At 37.1% G+C, this 16849-nt stretch overlaps 1 protein-coding gene across 1 annotated transcript in view; it reads right to left on the reverse strand.

Annotated features, from left to right (window-relative positions):
• The window catches only part of LOC308510241 (uncharacterized protein), a gene marked incomplete at its 5' end in the record, with an annotated part of 153143 nt that overhangs the window by 125333 nt on the left and 10961 nt on the right, over positions 1–16849 (reverse strand). The window lies entirely within an intron of this gene.

Genomic DNA, 16849 nt, shown 5'->3' on the forward strand with positions numbered 1-16849 from the left:
TTGTAATCAATAAGCGTTTTGTTGCTGGTACTTTGAAACTATATTACTGTTCCATTCCTTATCAAACTTCAAATTTATTCTTTTATTTATTTGTATTTGAATGGACTCATGATTGTTAAGTGGATTATCATTTATGCTTACCATTATTTATTTTGATGTCTATATTTTCCCTGTTTGGGCCATGGGGACAATCACCCCATGGACCCTCATTCTGCTTAGGCTTTGACATCCCATGTCCGACTGCCCTCCTACCCAGCTGCCCTTTCAACCCACTGGGGCTCTGGCACTCTGATTTGGCCTGTTGTTTCTCCTCCAGGCTAGCACAGATTCCTACCTCACTCTGCTCCACATAATGGCTTTAGGACTAAACTGTTCAGGAAAAGAAGGGGTAAGGAAGGGGGAGAAGGAGAGGAAAAAAGAGCCAAAATGACAATTTTACAATAACCTATGTAGCTTTGAATTTCTGCAACTTAAATTTTTTTTTCTCTTACATTTTCTCAGTTTCACATAAGGAAACCATCAAGTCACACTTAAGCAATTCATACCTCTATTTGGGCATACTGGTCAGAAATTGTTTTGAAAATTCTTTTAAATAAATCTTCTTAATGCTTGTCTGTGGTGCCTCCTGAGTGTACAGCAAAGAACACAGAGGGAGTATCTAATCATTTGAAGGAGAGAAGACTAATGATGGATTTCTGAAAATATTTTTTTCAGAAGCTTTACAAGTATGCAATTTAAAGTGTCTGTTCAGTAAAGAAAATAACAGAGAATGGGATAAATGAAAGATCTTTTGATTACGGTGGGGGGGAACTTTCCCTTTTAAGGTTGTAGAACTGTTATTGCAAAATGGACTTGAGACTTACACATTTTCTGTTGTTCAAATGTAAACTTTAACACTGATCTGACCTCAGTAGGTGTAAACTGTTGAAGAAACCTGTCTGCACACTTTGAGTAAATGTCCAGACAAGAGGGAGCCAAACTGAGTGAACTCAGATTTTTCAGGGCTCTTACTACCCTGAGTGATTTGTAGTGCTTTGGTATATAGCATTCAAAACCCTGTGCTGCCCTGTGATAGTTCTTCTACTGCTGTCTCATGTTAATTCTCCTGTTCGTAAATATTTTATAGGTTTCTGCTTTGTTTCATTAACTAGGCTGTAAACAGTTTGATTATAAAAACAATACATTTAATAACTATTTTGTTGTGGTTTTAGGGGTATCATTCAAAATAGCAGTAGGTATATAATGGCTTATAAAATGAATGAATGAATGAATGAATGAATGAATGGTCTAATCAACCAATCAATTATCTCAAGTACTTGGTATTAACCATACTTTAAAAGCATTTTCTCATTCTAAAAGCTTTTGGATTTGGATTTTTCAAGAGACAAAAAGATCTCTCGCTTTCATTGATCAGGTTGTCACTTGTTATGGATTCTGTAATATATTTTTAAAAAATTATCTCATAGATATCCCTAATTTCATGTAAGAAAATCATTATGACATTCTGAGGCAATTCATCCATTTAGTTGCACATACTGATGAGAAATTGCTAGAGCAGATAAGAGATTTCCCCTTACTTGATAAAGTTAAGGAACAATTTTAAAATCTAATACACTATTCCTACCCTACCCCAAAGAAAATGCTTCAATATCATCAGATATTTGGTATCATTGATGGAAGAACATTACCAATGTCTTGAGACAAATAGGTAGCTTCATGGATCATAGTTTGTTATTCCAACTTGCCTTAGCTATACAGTTTTCCTTAATAAGAAGTTCAACAAATCTTAAGAATATTATTATTATTACATACATTACAACCAGAACATCTCTTTAGAACATGAGTTAAAGCAGGGGTGTCCAAACTGTGGCCCGCGGCCCGCAATCCATTTTTAATTGGCCTGCAGCAAATTCCAAAAATATATTTAGTTTACTTAAATAAACCAGATGAGGCAATACATATTTCACCTCAGTGAGTGGCCTGGCTGTTTGTGTATTTTACCGCATATGGCCCTTGGTAAAAAACGTTGAAAAAAGTTTGGACACCCCTGAGTTAAAGTATACCATGCACTGGCAGCAAAAGCCATTTTGAGATAATGCTATATTTTCCCTCCTGAAGACAAGCTCTTGGCACACCTTTTGAAGGTGCTAATGATAAATAGTAACATTGCATCTCTAACTTAGATGCAGCCAGAAAAGGTATTTTACATACAAACACTGAAAGCATAACAACAAATATGTTTTCTTTTTTAATAAACGTACTGTTCTTCTATTAGTGACAACTAAAACAATAATTACACCAAATGATGACCTGATTTAATATATAAAACAGAAATCAGCCTCCCTCCTCATCACTTCCCAGCTTAAGACCCTCTAATTCTCTCGCTGTGGTCTGCCAAGCCAGGCATGATGTGCCTGCCTCCCCCAGCTCCTCTCTTCTTACGCCTCTATTTCTTCACCTGTTCCAGCCCTGCTGGCCTTCTACCTGCCCCTGGGAGAGCCACGCTACTTTTTGCAGTTGTGCCTTGACGTTTGCTTTCTGCTTCTAACTGGTCGCCCAAAGGGCGGCTTGGTGGGTGTGAAGGGAGTGCATTCAGTCACCTGCTTTTTTTTCCCAAAGGAGCGCGCAGCTCACAGTGGCCCATGTGGGGATCCAACCAGCAACCGTGGTATTATTAGAGCCATGCACTAACCAACTGAGCTAACCCTCCACCCCCAATCACCGGCTTTTTGTGTCAGCTCGTTCCATCTCAAATAAATATGGACTGTAAATAAACAATTTGTTTTCTATGCAACTGTCACTTCCAAAAAAGCCCCCTCAAACTTCTAAACACGTTGCTACACCTGATTAGAAAGTCTGGAGTCCATTGACTAAAAACCCTTCTCTGTCTCTACACAGCTGACTCCTCACAATGCAAGGCTCAACTCAAATGCCCACCGTTCAAGGAGGAATAATGTCATATCCTTCCTCCCCACCATAGTTGCTCTTTCCTTACTGTTTTATGTTTTTCATAACACTCGTAATTGTCAGAAATGAATTTATCTTCATTGCTGTCTAGTCACCATTTACATTTTCACAGCAGATTATAAACTCAATGAGAGCAAAGATTGTGCCTGTTTTTTCCTTTATTATATCCCCAGCTCTTACAGCAGTGCCTGAAATACAGTAAGCACTCAAAATCTATCTGTCGAATGCATAAAAATGCTCTTTACTTGATAAAATTGGATATTTGGCCAATTCTGAGCCAAATGATCCTAGCAACCATATTTAGCAATAATATGACAATTGCAATTGCCCTCTAACCAGTATTTCTTCAGAATAGTTAAACCTCGCTCTATTTATAACAAGACACTTTTAAATAGAAGCAAATGAATAGGCTAGAAAACACAAAATTATATTTATTAGAACTCCATTTTTGGACTCAATTAATCAAAAAAGGAAGTTGTTAATTCTCCATCCTTTTTCCCAGGCCTGGAGAATGGCTCCACCATTCGTCCCATTCATTGCTCAAGCTAGAAATGTGGAAGTCGTAAGAGGTCTACACTGTTCCATCTCCCTCATCTCTTTTATATTCAATGAATCTTACTGATTGTGCCTCCTAAATATCTTTTCTGGTCATTCGTTATGACGTCCACTCAAGCTCTGGGTGCCAACTCAACTATCATACACTCAACTATCATGTCTCAACTGTCACACACTCAATATATTCTGTTGAATTAGAAATATTCCCTATTTTGGCTATAAAAAACAAAAATTGCCTTACTTTAAAATGTAGTTTAATATCTCATCTTTTTGTAATGTTTTAAAAGAAAATCATACTGAAAATTCAAAGAAAACTTTAGATATCACTGGTAAAAATATACAGACTTTTAGGCAAATAGATATAAAGTATGATTTTTAATTTTTAATAAAATAGATTTTATTTCCCCCAAAGGTCAAAGAGATCCCTGAGACACATTACTGTGCCAAGAATTTGATAGATTTTTCTAAATGACATCAAATATGATTGCAAAAAAAATTTAAAACGTAATTTAAGCTTTTCTTATTGGGTACAGATTTGGAAACTGAAGTTGTTTCAGTTTAATATAATTTGTACTGAAGAAAATGTTCTGTTGCTGGTGAGTGGCAAAGTAATATTATAAGAATCATTGTCAAACATTCCAGAAAACAGTTGAAAAGAGAAAGTTCCTTCAGGGTAATTTTCATGGCAAAGCAGACTAAATTTTAAGTAATATTGGTGGATATAATAGTCGTAATATGGAGCTAAACGCATTGTGGAAAATTCACATTATTCAAGTGGTGTAATTAGGCAGTTTTATAATACTATCCCTTGCATCTAATTAGGATCAACTAATATTACCTCAAATTATTTATTTTCATCGCAGAGAGCAATCTTGAAACTTCTAAATATTTGTGGTATTACATATTTCTATTCTTTTTATTTATTTGTTCTTCTGGCAGATCAAAAGTGATGTCTAGATATTTCTGATGGGATGTAAATATATAGAAAATAATAGATTAGTTGAAACACTTGAAAAAACCCACTATTGGTATTTTTATTATTATTATTATTATTATTATTATTATTATTTTGAAATGTACAGGTTTTAATTTATGATTGCTAAACACCTAGTGAAGTGATAATTTTCTTATTATGAGAAAGACATCAATATAAGAACGCAGAAAGATTGACAGTATTTTCAGCAGTTGATTTTGAAACCAAGTGGATGTGAAAAGAAACACTACAATCTACAAGATTTGTTGTGCCATATAATGGAACTTGACAAGGCTGAAAAGATTTCAAGCCCTAATGAGTACTGTATAAATGCTAACCGGAATACCATGGGAAATGGCTGCGCTTGCCAGAATCGGATTTGGAAGCAACAGGAGTAATACATCCTGGCAACTGGGGTCTGCTTGTTCTTTTAGAATTCGAGAGTTGAACAAAACAACAACATAAACAAAGACATTCAACAACATCGCATTTCAGAATCAATACATTTTGCTATTCAAACTTTCAGAACAACTGCTTCTCTTAATCTGTCCTTGAGAACGCAGTGTTCCTAACACTTCCTTCTCGACCCTCTGCCCTCTGGGTTTTCCTCCACTCGAATCACCTCCTTATTGCTTGTCTACCACTTATCTTCTTTCCATGCTCCTTCTCTTTAATGATTTACCCCTGCTGATCATTACTTCCATCTGAGTTTCTTAGACACATATTTCTCTCTTCGTTGCTTCTCTGGGTATCCTGTCCTGGTTTCCTCAACTGAGTCCTTTTAGTTTGACACCGAGCCTCTCATGTTATCCTCTTTCTATAGCTGATTCCATGGACATCTTCAGGCAGCCTCTGACCAATGCTACTTCTTCGGTTCCCAGCCTCACACTCCAGCATTCACCCTTCATGGAACACTTACTAAGTTCCAGGCAGTTGCATAAAGAGTTTCATACAGATAATCTCATTTACCTCACAAGAACTCAATATGGTAAATATTATCCATCCTATTTTGTTGGGAAAAAAGTGAGGCTCAGAAAGGGTAAGTATCTTGCCAAATTTCTCATGATTGATAATTGTCTATGCTGGGATTTGAATCCAATTGAGTCTCACTCTTACACATAATGGAATAGAGGCCCCTAATTTGTAAGCATTCATATAACAAGACTTGCCCTGACTTTATGCTGTGATTTCCTTTATACCCACCTCATTTATTAGACAGTTTCCATCTTGTACTGCACATCTGGTGACTGGGTTTCTCTATATTTGAATGTCTGCACTGTCACCCAATTACTCCCCTTCCTTTTGGCCTGGCAGAGGGAGACCAGGGAAAATTGGAGAAGAGACTTTCATTGCACATGCAATGTCTGGCTTTTCCTTGCACATTTCAGGTGTTTGATGAGCAGAATCCTGTCCTATAATGACATTCTAGGATCTGGAGACTCAGTTATGAACGAATAGATGTTGGCTCACAAATCAACTGGTAAAGCTAGGGGAGAGGTTGATGCTTGACTCTCAAAAGGAACCAGATTCAGTCTCAGCACTGAATCTGAATCAGTGTCATGACTGAGCTTTGTGGCAGAATATGGCACCTTGGATGCTGTTAAAACCCGCCTTTTCCTGTTCTTCCCTAGTTCTCTCCTGATTTGGTGAAGTTTGTGTCTCATGAGCCAGACTTCTCCTTTAGTGTGATGCCTAAGTCTGGGCCTTAGCCACACTACTGGCTAGCTCCCTCTCTCCGCCTTCCTATTGACCTATCAGCCTGGTTGCATGATCGACTTGGCCATCCCAGCTCTGCCCCTGGCTGTCTGCCCTCATGAGTTAAAACCTAGCCACCTCACAAGTAATTTGCCTGCATTTATGAACATCAACCTCGCTGGATCTCCTGCTTGCCCTGTCCTCCATACATCTTCCTCTTCCTCACCACAGGCAACTGTTTCACCCTCAGCCTCTCAGTCTACCAACCACCACAAGGTAAATAGGCCAAGCTGTTAGGAATAGATGGGCCTCTCTCCACCAGCCCTTGAGATTTGGGTGTTTACAAGATCTTACCTCCATCTTCTCATTTGCACAAATCTCCTTAGGGACTCCTTCCTTCTCATATGTTTCTTATGACTTTCTCATTACTAACAAATCTTTTGTGTCTTTTGAAAGCCTTTCCTATGATGAGTCTTGCCACTCTGTGTCAAAGGGATTCCCGATATATTTTTTCCTTGCTTGCTAAAGTTTCTAACCAAAACAAACAGACAAACAAAAAACAACAACTACAAAAACAGTATCAACTCTGATTTCTCAATTGCACTCTATCTTCCTCTTTAAAATGAATTATATTGAGGAATAATATACATACAATAAAAATCCAATAAAATGCACTTCTGTGTATAGTTTAATGAGTACTGACAAATATAGATACCTATATCACCTCAGTCACGATATGAAACACATCCATCACCCCAAGAATTCCCTAAAGCAGCTTTTCAGTCATTTTCATCCCCACACAGTCTGGCCCTGGGCAATTACTAATCTCTCCTCTGTGTCACTATATGTTAGTTTTATCTGTCCCAGAATCTCATACAAATAATGTAGAATGTATTATTGTGTCTGGCTTCTTTTTCTTAGTAGCATTTTTGAAATTTATTCATGGTGTGTATATTAATAGAGTGTTCCTTTTTTGTTGCTAGATGGCATTCCTTTGTTAGGATCTAACACATTTTGTCATTCATCTGTTGATGGACATTTGAATTATTTCCAGCTTTGGATACTTCAGTTCTCTCTTCCTCTCTCATTATTTTTTCATCTAACTTTTCATTTTGAGATAATTATAGATTCACATGCAGTATTAAGAAGTAATACAGAGAGATCCCATGTACCTTTCACCCAGCTTCCCCTAAGAGTAACATCTTGCAAGACTATAGTAGAGCTACAAGTAACTAAAGTAGAGCTACAAAACTACAGTCAAAATACAGAACATTTCCATCACCACAAGAATCCCCACGTTACCATTGTACAGTTACATCCACTCCCCACCCTCTCACACCCTTTCCTTAATCCCTGGCAATGGCTAATCTGCTCTCTTTTTCTAAAATTTTCTCATCCCAAGAATCTTATGTAAATGGAATAATATAGCAGTATCCTTGAGATGTATGTTTTTTTTAACTCAGCATAATCTCTCTGGAGATTCATTCAGGTCATTGGCTACATTAATAGTTTGTGCCTTTCTATTGCTCAGTAGTATTCCATAAACTAGTTGTTGGAATACAACTAGTTTAATTTGTTTAATTACCCAAAACAAAATTAAACAAAATACAATTTGTTTAATTACCCACTGAAAGATATCTGGGTTGTTTCCAATGTTAGTCTATTATGAACAAAGCTTATGTAATATTTTTGTACAGGTTTTGGTGTGAATATAGGTATTAATTTCTCTGGAATAAATGTCCAGAGGACAATTTCTGGATCATATTGCAGTTGCATGTTTAGTTTTAAAAAGTAACAGCCAAACTGTTTCTAGACAGCCTGTACCATTTTACATTCCCACCATTAATATGAGTTTTCCAGTTTCACCACATCCTCACTAGAATTTGGTGTTGTCATATTTTTAAATTTTAGCCATTTTGATAAGTGTGTAGTGATTTCATTGTGGTTTTAACTTGCACTTCTCTAATGGTTAGTGATATTGAACATCTTTCGTTGTGCTTATTTGTCATCTGTTTATCCTTATGCTTTTTGCCCAGTTTCTGCTTGGATTATTTGTGTTTTTACTGTTGGGTTTTTAAAAAATATATTCTAGATATTAGATCTTTGTCAGATACGAAGTTTGCAAATATTTTCTCCCCAGTGTGTCTTTTAATCCTTTTAACAGGGTCTTTTACAGAGAAAATATTTTAAGATTGGTGAAATCCAATTTATTAATTTTTCCTTAATGGATCATGCTTTTGGTGTTGCCTAGAATTCTTTTCCTAGTCCTAGACCTTGAAGATTTCCTCCTGTGATTTTTCTAAAGTTTCATAGTTGAATGTGTCACATTTAAGCTCATGCTCCATTTTGATTTAACTTTTCTATAAGGTATGAGGTGTAGGGTGATCTTCCTCCCTTCCTACTTTGCTTACTTACTCTCTTCTTCCCATCTTCCTTTTCTCCCTTCCTTCTTTCCTCCTTCTCTTCCTTTCTCTCTTTCTCCTCTTTCCTCTCTTCTTTCCTTCCTCCCTCCCTCCCTTCATTCTTTCTTTCCTCCCTCCCTCCCTCCCTCCCTCCCTCCCTCCCTCCCTCCCTCCCTCCCTCCTTCCTTCCTTCCTTCCTTCCTTCCTTCCTACCTTCCTTTTTTTCAGCCATAGATGATGTTCAGTTGCTTTAGCTCCATTTCCTCCATTTAATTTTTTTGTACCTTTATCAAAAATCAGTTGGACATTTTTTTGTGGCTCTATTTCAGGGTTCTCTAATCCGTTCAATTTACCTATGTGTCTATCTGTCATCCAACACCGCACAGTATTCATTAACATATATAATGTCTTGAAATCAAGTAGTCTTGATTCCTTCTACTTTGTTATTCTTTCTCATAATTGTTTTAGCTATTCTAGTTTCTTTGCTTTTCTACATATATTTTAGAATAATCTTGTCTATATCTACAAAAAGCCTTACTAGAATTTTGATAGAAATTGTATTAAACCTATATATCAGTTTCGGGAATATTGACATCTTTACTATATTGAGTTTTCTAATCCAGTAACACGTTATGTCTCTTATTTAGCAATTTGGTTTCTTTTGTTAACTTGTGTGGTTTTTGAGCATACAAGTCCTGTATATGTTTTCATAGATTTTATTTCATTTTCTGAATTATTGTAAATAATATTGTATTTTTAATGTCAGCACGGACATGTTCATTGTTAATTTGTAGAAATACAATTGATATTTGTATGTATACCTCACATCCTGTGACCTTGCTGAACTCACTTTGTAATTTCAGGACTTTTGTTTCAGACATTACACTTTTCTACAAGATGGGCAATCATATCATCTACAAACAGGGAGGCAGTTTTGTTACTTCCTTTCCAATGTCTATGTCTTTTATTTGCTTTCTTGTCTTATACTGACTAGAATTTCGAGCACTATGTTGAATAAGAGTGGTAAGAGCAGACATCTTTGCATTGTTCCCAATCTTAGGGGAAAAGCATTCAGTCTTTCACCATTAAGTATAATGTTATCTGTAGTTTTGTGTGTGTGTGTGTGTGTGTGTGTGTGTGTGTGTGTGTGTTTTATAGATGCTCTTTGTCAGGCTGAGAAAATTCCCATTTTTATTTTTCTGAGAATTTTTATCATGAATAAATGTATTTTGTCAAATACTGTTTCTTCATCAATGATATGATCATGTGATTTTTCTGTTTTCATCTGTTAGTATAATGATTATATAGATGGATTTTTAAACACTAAATCAGCCTTGTATCCCAAGTCCCACGTGGTCATGATCCTGCTTTTCATACATTCTTGTATTCTATTTGCTAATATTTTGTTAAAGATTTTTAACATCAGAGATATCAGTGTATAGTTTATTTTTCCTTTTTTTGTACTGTTTGGTTTTGGTATCAGGATAATACTAGTTTCATATAATAAACTGGTAACTGTTCCCTCTTCTATTTTCTGAAGACATTGTATGAGATTGTTGTGTCTTTAAGCATTTGGTTGTATTTCCAGTGAAACCTACTAGGCTTGAAGATTTCTTTTTGGGGGGATTTTAAGTTATAGATTCACTTTCATGAATACTTATAGGCTATTCAAATTATATATTTCATACTGAGTGAGTTGTGAAAAATTTGTATTTTTGGAAGGATTTCATCTAAAATATCAATTTTTGTTTGTGGTATTCCAATACTATTTTATTTATTTATTTATGTTTTATGTCTGCAAGTCTTTAGTTGTATTGCATTTCATTCATCATATTGATAATTGGTATTTTTTTGTCAGTCTTGCTGACAAAGAAGTTTGTCACTTTTATTGATCTTTGAAAGACCTCTTTGTTTCATTAACTTTTTCTATTGATTTTGTTTTAAATTCTTTAATTTGTTTCTTATCTTTATTATTTCCTTCTTTTCCATTGTTTTGTTTTCTTTTTCTTTTATTAGGTTTGTGCAAAAGTAATTGAGGTTTTTGCAATTATTTTTAGCCTTTTAAACTGTAATTACTTTTGCACCAACCAAATAGCTCGTCCGTCTTCTTCTGTATTTGCAGTGAGTTTCTTACAGACGGAATAAAGTTCGATCATGTTTTTTAAATCCAGTCTGCCCTGGTGCAGCCGCTATGGAAGGCAGTGTGGAGGTTCCTCAAGAAATTACGAATAGAATTACCATATGACCCAGCAATCGCTCTCCTGGGTATCTACCCAAAAAATTTGAAAGCATTTCTCTATAGAGACACGTGTACTCCAATGTTCATTGCAGCTTTGTTTACGGTGGCCAAGACATGGAAACAACCAAAATGTCCTTCGATAGACGAATGGATAAAGAAGTTGTGGTATATATACACAATGGAATACTATTCGGCGTTAAGGAAAGATGATATAGGAACATTTGTGACAACATGGATGGATCTTGAGAGTATAATGCTAAGCGAAATAAGTCAGACAGAAAAAGCAGAGAACCCTATTTTTTCACTAATATGTGGTATATAAACCAAAAACAAGACAAACAAATGAGAAACAAAAACTCATAGACACAGACAATAGTTTAGTGGTTACCAGAGGGTAAAGGGGGTGGGGGGAGGGAGATGAGGGTAAGGGGGATCAAATATATGGAGATGGAAGGAGAACTGACTCTGGGTGGTGAACACACAATGGGATTTATAGTTGATGTAATACAGAATTGTACACCTGAAATTATGTAATCTCATTAACAATTGTCACCCCAATAAATAAATTTAAATATTAAAAAAAAAAATCCAGTCTGCCAATCTGTGAGTTTTACTTCGTATATTTGGACCCATTTATATTTAATGTTTAAGTTTATCTCTTTTGTTTTTGTTTTTTTTCTGTGTATTATTTCTGTTTTTGTTTGCTTGTTTCTCTGATTTTTCTTGCCTTTCTGGGGGTTTCGTCAATTTATTTAGAATTCCATTTTGTGTTGCCTATATTGTTTTTGAGAGTAGCTTTTTGTATAACTTTTACAGTTATAGCTGTAGCTATTAGGTTATATGGACATAACTTTCCCCATTTACTGTTTTCATCATTTTATCAGTTCAAGTGAAGCACAGAAACCTTTCCTCCCTTTATGTCTCTTTACTCTCCCCCATTTATAAAATGATCATCTTAAATATTTTCTCTAAATACATTTTAAACCAAATGAAACAGTATTACAATTTTTGCTTCAAGCATCATACTTTAGAAAACTCAGAAGAAGGAAAATCTATTCTCTTTACCCATATTTTGATTTACTGTGTCCTTCTTTTTTGATATTCCAAGATTCTTTCTTTTTAAAATTTTCTGGGAAGATGAATAAACATTGAATACAAATAGGTAGCTTTGTGGTATATATAAGGGAATGGCCTGGGAGAGCTCACTAGATGCCCCGCGCTTGCCCCATTCCCCAGTAATAAGATGCAGTTATCCCAAGAAGGGCAGAGTATCTGCTCAGAGAACCAGAAATGAAGGGCTCTTGGGAATGAAAACAAGGGGTGACTAAGCAGTGCATGGCGTAGTCACAGGCTGCCGCCTGAGTTCCCTGTGTCTACGTGTTTGAGAAATGACAAACCCTTCTTTCAACTTCACTCCCTTACAAATTTAAGTCACAACTCCAATGACAATGGCAGGGGAAATGAACAAAGTGAAATTAAATTTCTGTGTCATCAGCAGAAGAGTGGCATAAAAACTAAGCTGAAGTACAGTAAAACAAATGGAGTGATACTTTTTACACAGGAGCCTTTGAGTCTTACACCTTTTTCTCTCTTTTGTACTCTCCTGCTTCCCTTTCCAACATTCTATTTCTGTCAGATTCACGACTCTTGTTCTGAATTTTCCAGATGTAACCTCAGTCATCTCTGACCTTTTTTTCTCTTCTCCATCGTCAGACTTCTCAACTGATCCTCCCTTCCTACAAAATATTTCATGGTCTGCCTCCTAAGTTTCCCACCACCACCCTTCTCTGAATATCTTGTTGAGAGCAACAATTTCTTAGTAGTTCTCTTTGTCCCCCTTGCCAGATTCTCCAAATGTTATTTTCCCTACTTCAAACTTTTCATGAATTCAAACCTCTTCGCTTATTTTTCCAGTGTGGTTTTATTCTGCCTAGTTAACCTTAATTTTTATCACCCACTTAGCCACAGTGAATCTGTTTTCTCCCTTTCTTCTACCCAAGTCCACCCTTTTTCCAATCTGCTATCTTTGCTCATTTGTTTTCACACCTCACCCCCATAAAAAAGCAAGCTTGGAATACCTTCCCTTCTTCCTCCAGAATATTCTACCCTCTCTTGACCATGCTTCTTACCCTTTTAGCTATGTATTCTGGAGATACAACTCTTTCCAAATGAAACTTCTGCACCCTCAACCTTCTTTAACCAAACACTGCTAACAATACCCCAGTAAAATATTTTGCTCACTCTTTTTTCCCAGTAGAGGCCATTTCTTCTATTGGGCTACCCTAACACACCAGAAAAGGGATAGGCATTTTCTCCGCTCTCCACGGCTTTTGACATTATTCTCCTCCTGCCACGTAAATTGCTCTTGAGAATCATGCAAACTAATTCTTGCTAGCTGTCCCATTACCCAGAACTCTCATCCACCAACCTTCAAATCAGTTTCCTCCACAACTCATAGTCTTCTGGTTACTCAGTGACCTTTATAATGTCCTAGACTCACAATTATGGCTTTCTTCTACTTTGATGGCCCTCCTGCTGCTTAGCTTCAATAACCACAGCAGCTCCTTCTCTACACTATCCCTTCTCATTTGTCCTGTTGATGTCATTCATCTACTCCAATTTCCCCATGGACCTCGTTTCCTCTGACATTATCAAAATATCTCTTTAAACTTTTCGCTCTCTCTAATCTCTGTTTTCTCTTCAAACTACTAGTCTATTTTCCTCAATATCAACAAAACACTTCTTCTGTGATCAGTAACCGTTACCAATTTTATGGTGTAAAAGTGATCTCAATGAAACACCAATACTTTCTCATTTCTAAATCCGATAGACCCTTTATGTTCCTTTCTGAAACGAGTGACACAGATGTACCCCTTCCCTAAAACTCTCTTCGGAGACTGGCTTCCTCAGGAGGCGGTCCAGAATCGTATGACTTCCGTTCTTCCTGCTCAGTATTCTTTGTCCACCCCAAGGCTGGTGTTGCCTATGGTTCACCCCATACCCCCAGCTATCATTTGTACATGAACAATTCCCAAACCTCTATGTCTTGCTATAACTCTGTCCTGAACTCTGGAAGAGCATTTGTAGTGCCACACTGTACCCTTTCTAACTGGGTGTCTTTTAAGTATCTCCAACTCAGCAAGCATTGCCGCCTTCTCTACCACCACCCTCTTGCTACACCCACCATCGGGAGACATTACTACAATTTGTAAGCAAAGAAGTAATAATGGTGGGACTGATTGAAAATAAGCAAATGTGAGCATTTCAAACTCTGAGTTGCTAAGCTGTCCCAGGCAGGCAGAATTTTTTCATGTACGGGATAGATGCTGATTATCATGACCAATATCTCCAGGGATAGGCAATTCTTTCAGCTCCTCTGCCTTACTGGAAACGCTTTTTAAGAGTACCTCCTCTCTTTGTCTTTATTTTAAAACCTGCAGGCAACTTTCTGATCCATAATTAGATTGCACGAAAAGGCAGATGTCTGTTATCGTGGCTGGGATATACTTGTTGTATACTCACACGGTGGCATTTTAATTGGTAAGTGGATCTCTCGTCAGTCTGCTGGGTGTGAGTCAGTGCCCCTGCATTGCTGAACTCTAGGTGAACTGTGGCGAGATCAAGTTTCTGCATCTGTAAAACTGAAGACCACACTCTGGACTGTGGTGATTGAAAATAGACCATGAGCCGGAGAGGTGAGGTTCCAGCTAAGGAGGACAGCAGACTCTTCTTGTTGATGTATTTTTAGCCATATGCACTTCGCCTTATATGTCTTTTGTCCCACTCAGGGATTATCACAATGAAAAGCATCAAAAAGTTGAATACTTGCTTATTATCTGACCTCCGATATTCAATGGAGTGTCCAAAAGAACAATGTTAAATGCATTCAATCCCACAAGAATTTCTAGGAGACCCCCTCCAAACCCCACAATGTGAATTTCTAGGAGACCCCAAAGCTTCTACGACATGAAAGACCAGAGAAATATTAATACTAGAAACAGAAACAACAACGAAGCAGCCCATGACGTGGCAAAATCCTCAGCAGCCTCAAGAATGATATATCTATCATTTGTTATGTGTTACGTGGTAGGTGTTTTTCATATTTTATTTCATTTAATTCTCCCCAAATCCTATGTGCTGAAAATTATTATGCCCATTTTATAGTTGAGGAATACACAGTCAAGAGGCCTTATGTCATTGGCCAAGGGACACAAGTAGTAAGTAGCAGAGATGGGTTCAAATGTAAGGTGTTTGGACTGCAAAGCTGATGCTCTTAAACATGGTGGACATTTGCTGTTTTGCTGTTAACTGTTCAGAGTAGAGAGAATAGTATGAAGAGTTATGCTGTAAAAGTTTACATAAATCTGAGTTTCACTTATACTATCTTTAACTGCAAATAGCCATCCTTAGATGTAGGCTAAATATTGCTTTAAAATGACTGTGAATTCTGAATGTAGTTTTCAGAAGAAAAAAAAAAGAGAGAGGACGTGTAACATAATTAACAACTGAGTATGTTTGTGTTTATTTAAAAATAGTTTTAGGAAACAATTTCTCATCCTCAGTTCCTATAACTCTATGACACCTTTTACTGAGTAGTGGTTTTGGAATGTTTTTGACCAGGACCTCAGTAAGAAATCTAAAGTCCCCTGTGAACCAAGTTACAAGTAAATAAATATGTGTTGTGTTGCATATGTGAGTGTGTGTGTATGTGTGTGTGTGTGTGTGTGTGTCTGAAATTAAAATTACCACACTTACTCACTGAGTTATGGACTCTGATCTGTTCTATTTGTTTTATTAGTAAGTGCTGATCATAACCTACTGTACTGATTTCCTGACCCACGAATGCGTCAAGAACCACAGTGTGAAGAGCCTTGGGATGTGGGAGAAATACTTTCACAGGAACGAGAGCCCTGAGTCTGTCGCTAGCTCCACTTGTGTGTGAATACTTGGCTCTCACAAGCACACCGAGGTGGTGGGATTGGATCATCTCCAAGGCCTGTTTTTGTTTAAATCCATCATCAAGGATTTTCTACCTCCACACAGCTGATTTCTCCTCATCAGGTAATCAGAAAAGGCAGCATGTTTTTTTTCCCCCTCTGTGCAGTACTAACTGCCCCCAGATGCCTTGCGTCCCCCTAACCCTTTATGGACGTGTTTCCAAGGTGCTGCGGCGCTGTCTGAGGCTCAGCCCAGGGGACTCAGTCCAGCCACACCACAGGTCCCAGCAACCATGGAACCTGGGAATGTCAGTCCCCAGGGTCTACCCTAAAGCAATATAACCTTGGAGGGTTAAATCAACATGGATTTCTAGTTTCAACATGGATTTCTAGTGACATCTGTTTTGTCTTTAATGCCCCATCCCATCAGACTTCTAAACCATAATACATCTACTTTGAATTTAGGACAAGCTTTTTGCATTCGGAAATAGAAACTCTGATCAGATTTGGGGGCAAAATTCTAAACCTCCTGAAAAGAGAGTATAAACTTTCCAGCCCACTAAAGCAAAAGAGAATTTAATTGCAGTACATTTACTTGTGGAGAGAGAAGTTTCTCTGGCTCCAATCCCAAAATGATTTGAAAATAAAAAAGTTTCTCAAAGCTTTATGGTAAATTCTTCTTAAATCAGAAAGATAATTATCTGTATAATTTCTATGTATGTGCTAAATGAACATACACAAACACACACATACATACACACACACCCATAAAACTCTACCAAAGCCTATATTAATAAGTGATGATTCCCAAGCAGTGAAGTCTGGGCAATACAACAAATTAAAACGGAGTGAGACATATTTTAAGCGCTGCAAGAGATTTGCACTTTTCTACCCACAGAATTCTGTGACAGGGCACCTGTCTCAGCTGACAAACAGAAAACCCAAAACCACTGTGCACTTCTAACACTGAGGAAAAAACGGTAATGCTTCAAGAATGCTTTCATTCCATTATACACTTTTTCACTGCATGGAACTAGATATGTACTTTCTAATAAACTTGAGAGAAACAGGCAATGGAGGC

The sequence above is a fragment of the Rhinolophus hipposideros genome (genome assembly GCF_964194185.1).
Source record: "Rhinolophus hipposideros genome assembly, chromosome: 2".
NCBI classification, from domain to species: Eukaryota; Metazoa; Chordata; class Mammalia; order Chiroptera; family Rhinolophidae; genus Rhinolophus; species Rhinolophus hipposideros.